The sequence below is a fragment of the Furipterus horrens genome, unplaced genomic scaffold (assembly GCF_987537825.1).
Source record: "Furipterus horrens unplaced genomic scaffold, mFurHor1.1.pri manual_scaffold_4, whole genome shotgun sequence".
NCBI lineage: Eukaryota > Metazoa > Chordata > Mammalia > Chiroptera > Furipteridae > Furipterus > Furipterus horrens.
In genome coordinates, this window is record NW_028327174.1 from 147,853,105 (window position 1) to 147,859,104 (window position 6,000).

The window sequence follows — 6,000 nt, forward strand, 5'->3', positions numbered from 1 at the left end:
ACACTATCTCCTCTTGAAGTTTCTCTTTCATCCCAAAGTTGAGTTATCTTTCCTAGCCATTCTCTAAGGTTTCTTTCTACTTAAATCTTCTATAATCTTAAAAAAATAAAATAAAATAAAACACCATTTCAAAAGTTTTTATTTCCTTCTAGGACCAAGCTGTAATTTCTGGTACCTGCTGCTGACTGGATATTAATAGCTTTCTGACTTATGACATGAAATCTCAGATATTAATGGTCATTACATGAAATCTTCAAGTTATTAACTCTCCACAAGAGAAAATGTTTGTGGATCAGTAAAGCAAATTATGTCAATATTGCTACTTCTCCAAAAATTTAACTCAATCAAAATGGTACACACAGTAGAGGCAAGGAGGACTATTAATCTAATGAAACTTAAGTTTCCAAGGCCCTGGGAGGATCCCTAGCAATTATGTATCAATAATGTTTGTATTTGTTTTCTTAAAGAGGAGTTTCTTATTGTAAAGCCTTCAGGACTTACAAAACCCAGATCCATCACTATTTAGTGACTTTACAATTGGTCTTCCTTGGAATGTAAATCTTGACTCCACTACTTAATAGCTGTGTGACCTTGATCATAATACTTAATTCCCCTGTGCCTCCATTTTCTCTTTTGAAACATGAGGGTTATAATGGAGGGGGTTATTATACGGATTGAATAATATACTGGAGCAGAGCACTCAGCACAGAGCACATGAAGTGATCAATAAACATAAACTATTATGTACTTATTTATTACTTTAATAAATCATATATGGGTACTAACAACATATATACTATTTGAGAAAAACTGAATGAGCTATAATACTTAGAGACAGATAATTGCTACTTTGCCAAGAGTGCCACTATTAGAATCAGCATTTAAAGACTTGTTTTCATTCAGACCTATTACAGAAGCATACTCTGAGCCAAACTGCCTAGACTATACCCAACATTAACAGACTTAGCTGTATCAAATAATTTGAATCTAGTTGCTGCCCTTAGTGTTATTTTGGGGTTCTTCACTTTCCTAAGAAGTCCTTGAACCAGCTTTCCTCAATGTGAAGTTCTTAATTGTTTGAATTACATTTCCATCTGTCTTTATTGTCCAAAAGTACATATTAGACATGTTTTAGTTTGGTTTATTTTTCTTAAACACTGGCAACATACTAAGTTACTCACTTGCTTAAAATTCTCTAAGTGGAAGTAATAATAGCCATCTCACTAGCTCATCATTCTACAATGATTTCATCCAATTTCTGTAATGCTATGGTGCAGTCCAAGCAAGCATCGCTCTCCCATTTCACCCACAAAGAACTGAAGTCTAGGGTACTGAAGCGGCTTGCCCAAGGTAACACCGCAAGTAAGTAGGGCACAAGAAGGAAACCAGAACTTCTAAATCTAATTTCAGTACTCAAGGTTTACAGTGGGTAAAATTTTAAAAGCTCTTTCTAAAATAATGCTTTTTATCTCCTTTTTAAAACCTAGTTCTCACTAGAGATGTATACATTAAAGGGGATAAGACTTTTTTTCTACAAAATACATCCACCACAGGAGAGTAGAGCAGAAAAGGGTAAATAAATGTATGTGTCATTCTTCCTACGATTGTTATACAAAATGTCTTTGATGCGTTTGAACCTTTGGGAAAGTTCCCATTTTATAGGCACACTGCCAGGGCCAGCCTTAGGCATGTGCAGGTGTAAAGGAAATTGTCTTTTGAACATTATTTGTGAAACTGGGGAAATTCTCCTGCCAAAGGGAACACCTCTCTAGTCTTACTGCTAGGCTAGATCGTCTGCCATTATTCCTTTTGGAAACTTAGTTTTCAGATGGAAAAAAAAATCACTGAATAGTCTACGTTTTAAAAGCTACTGAAGTACAGATCAATGCCACAGAAGTAGGCAAATTGGAACTATAATTTAGAAGGAGATATGGCAACCAAGGAAGGCTATGGGATTTAAAGTTGGAAGATCTGAGTTTTACTACTAATTAGTTTATTTTTGCACTCCAGTATGCTGCTTCTCTTTAAAATATACTACTTGGTACTGTCTCATTCAGCCTAGTATTCTATTTCAGCCTTCAGAGTTCTTATTTTTTCCTAACCCCTTCATCAATTCCATTAGTGACCTTAAAAATGGAATAAACAGCACATTGATGCAAATTTCAGCTGGGTTTTTTTGTGTGTGTGTTTGTTTTTTGTTTTTGTTTTTTTGGTGGGGGGGTGCTTGTTTAGCTGGGTATTTTTTGGTGTGGGTGGTGATAGAAATACCATTGAGAACAAATAAGTAATACAGATTGTCTGGCAAAGATCTATTGAGGTCTAATTTAGAAGAGAAAAGCAAGACATTTCCCTAGGAATCAAGAATCTAAAATAACATCAGATGAAGCAAAATAAATTTGGTTGTAAAATAAAGACACACAGATTAGGAAAATGAAAGCATATTTGCTATCACCAAGAATTAAAGAAGCCACAAAACTATTCTATGCCTGAAGAGTTGAATATCATTTCATGTTACTCATGAAATCAGGGGCCTCAGTAAAGCCACTAACTAGTAACAGGGAGAGTGACTTTCAGCCTAAGAAACAAGAACAGGTTATCACAGAGTATAGGGATAATAATAATAATAAGAAGAAGAAGAAGAAGAAGAAGAAGAAGAAGAACAAGAACAAGAACAAGAACAAGAACAAGAACAAGAACAAGAACAAGAAAGCCTTCTGTTTGATTAACACTTCACAATTTTTAAAGCACTTTCATATATACGATTTCAATTGTTCTTCAAAACAATTCAGTGAGGTAAATAAGGGGAAAATTATAATTCTTATTTTAGGAGAGAAAATTAGAAGTTAAGGTGAGGAAGTAATTTCAACAAGGTTATTAATTCATAAAACAAGATCATTATAGAATTTCAGAACTCAAAAGCATGTAGTCCAATCCCTTCTTTTGCATAATAGGAAACTGAGGCTAGGAAAGGAAAAGTGACTTTCCCCAGGAGAATACAGTTAATTCATTGCAAAGGCAGGACTTGAACCCATATTTTTGTACATTAGTCTTTTTACCAAACTCTGTTGCCTCCCAGATGGTCTTGAAAGGAAATGGTGATTAAACAGGTCCAGGCTGGTTATGAAATTTTTCTGGAAGAGTCCAGGGGTGCCTTTAATGTTAAATGAGAAAGAATATTTTCACTGAGATATGTGCAGTAATAGTGACATTTGCAATGGAATAAATGAATGCAGTTTTGAACACTTCTGAATCTGATAGATCAAATAAGCAGAGGAAAGAAAATGACACCAACAATGTGGGCATTGATTTATGAAGAGAGTCTAGAAGATTAAAAATGCTAAATATGTATGACTTGCCTAATGACTGAGAAAAGACAAGGAAGTCTACAAATATTTGAAGGGTACAAATGGTATAGAGGAAGGAACAATATTTTAAAAGCAATGAAGGAAAAGCCAACACCACTGGGATTAAAGAATCCAATTTTAAAAAGGGAAAATAAAAGTTGAACATAAGGAAATACTTAAAAGTGAGATTTATTATTTTTTAGATTTGTCTTCGAGATGAGAGGTGGAGTTTGTCACTTGGGACATTTAAAATCTAATTGCACCAAAATACCTAAGTCAATGACACAGGAAGCCATGTTCTACAAATACCTAGGACCCAGAGCACAAGCCCCTGAAGGTCTTTTTCATCTCTTATGTTTCTAATCCTGGAACCATGCAACACAGTTTTTATTTTCATTCATTTTGAAGGCTGAGGCTGTGTAGCTGTGTGCAGTAAGAGTCATTGACTCTGGGTGTTTATAACTCCTGTATCCAGTACAGGGCCCTAGAGATGAGTTTGCTAATTCAGTCAAATAGGAGGAGATTAGAATTGACTTTATAAAACTGCTTCCCAAATAAATGAGAAAATTAAATGGAGCAATTTCATGAGAGCATAGATGGGTATGGCCTGTTTGCCCTTAAATCTACCCACCTGTCTGCTCACACATGAAAAATTGAGTAGGACCTGTTCTTGTACCAGAGCAGTGCATAAAAGAAGGCTTTGCCATGCCCTCTAGCATCTGAGATGCCTGCCTGGAGTGGGCCTATCTTATCTTGTTCTCAATATCTTGCCCTCCTAGATCCTGATTCTGCGGTCAGCTGTCCTGTCCCCTAGGACCCATGTGGTTTGATATAAAATGAGGCTGATGTAAATACAATGGTGATAAGAAACAATAGACCTGAGAATTGACAAGATGCCTGCTAAGTGAAGAAAAAGGTATTACAGTTAAGTGTAAAGGAATTCCAGTATATACTAAGCCTCAAAGGCTTCCATGTGCCTTGCCTAGAGCTCTGACTCTGGCTGCCTGCTTACCCCTCCTTTCCCCAGGACAGCATCTGTATGTCTCACCATCTAAACTTCATACCTGGCATGAAATGAGTGTTCAGTAAATAATTATTAAGTGCATAAATGAATGAATGAACCCCAGACTTCTTGGTTGGATGAGGCTCAACCACCACAGCCTTGGCATCCTCAGATCTTGGGGATCTGTTTTCTGGACTCATTTCCCCACCACTGGAGGTATCCTGACTGACCGCCTTGGGTACTGACATACAACTGTCTTTAAATAGAATTATTTCCCAGACATCCTAGGGGTTAGACCCTACTTACAATGTTGAAATTGCATAGACTCTGACACTAGCCTTCATAAAACCCTAGCTTATCCAATTACTTTAGACAATGTGATTTGTGTATGTGGTCATCTCCAAGGTTCTCTGTGGGTTAATGCTCCAGATATGGTCACTTCAACTTCTTCTTCCTCCCCAAATGCATCTGGGATATTCCCTATCCCACAAAAACCCCTATCACTTATAAAAACAACACACTTTTTCTTTTTACATTTCTTTTCTCCTTTCCTTCTTCTGGAGACCCCTTTGTTCTCCCCAAAACTAAAGGATTAATGAGATTTTCAGTCAGAATTCTGGTTGCCATAACATCGTAGACCATCATTAACAACGTGCTCTATGGAAAACCACTGAAGATCATTACAGCTGTAGTCAGAAGCCAATGTGCCAAGATAATGAAAAACAATTCTGCAGTTCCTCATGCTCTGTTAGTTGTGTTTGTCATAAATGAGTTGTGGAGATTTGAAGTGAATGATCCATATCATATTGAACTGTCCTTTTTTATTGCTGACAATTGAAGGTGACTGAGAAGCAGGGCCAGTGTCAGACTGTATCTAATTGGAAACCTTCTCTCATTAATGTTCGATGTTGACTTGTATTACTTGATGAAATTAGAACCTCAGTGGAATGGAGTTTATTATACAGAATGAGCTGGTTGAATTCTCTTCCATTTGGTGTTGTTTTAACATCATCCCATCCCTAATTCTGTGAGAAGGGGCCCAGCAGAGCAGGAATTCTGAGTAAGGCAGGTCTGTGCACAAACAAAGCAAAAGCAATAATGCAGTAAAGGAGATTGAAACCATATGGACTTTTATGCTCCATATGTTTGAACAGTTCTTGGGTACTGCTGTGGAACCAGAGGACCACAGGGACCTCTGAGAAGTCACCTTGGCCCCAGAACTGCAGGCAGAACTGCCCCAAATGCAGCCCAGATAGATGAGAAGTTATCTTGCATACAAAGGATATGGTATAGAGAAGAACATCCACATCCCCCACTCCAATCTTTTCCCAGCCATTAGCCGACTTGATGAAATGTACTTTTGAAAGCTCTCTGATGGTGTGGGTCTTTAGATGAGGTATTATTTCTAAGAGAAACGGTACTTGAATCAAGTAATGGGAATTCCATTCTATGTTCCCTCTTCCCTTACCCATACCACTTCTGAAGGAGATAAGAATTAGGGCTGGATGAGCATAGATGAAAAATCTGAGTAGAAAATTGAGTGGAATACTCCAAATACATGGAAGAAAAAAACTTCAGATCCTCCAAGAAAGAGACAAGAAAACAGATTTGTTTTGAATAATGAAAACATGGCCAGTGTTCATGGTATGATTT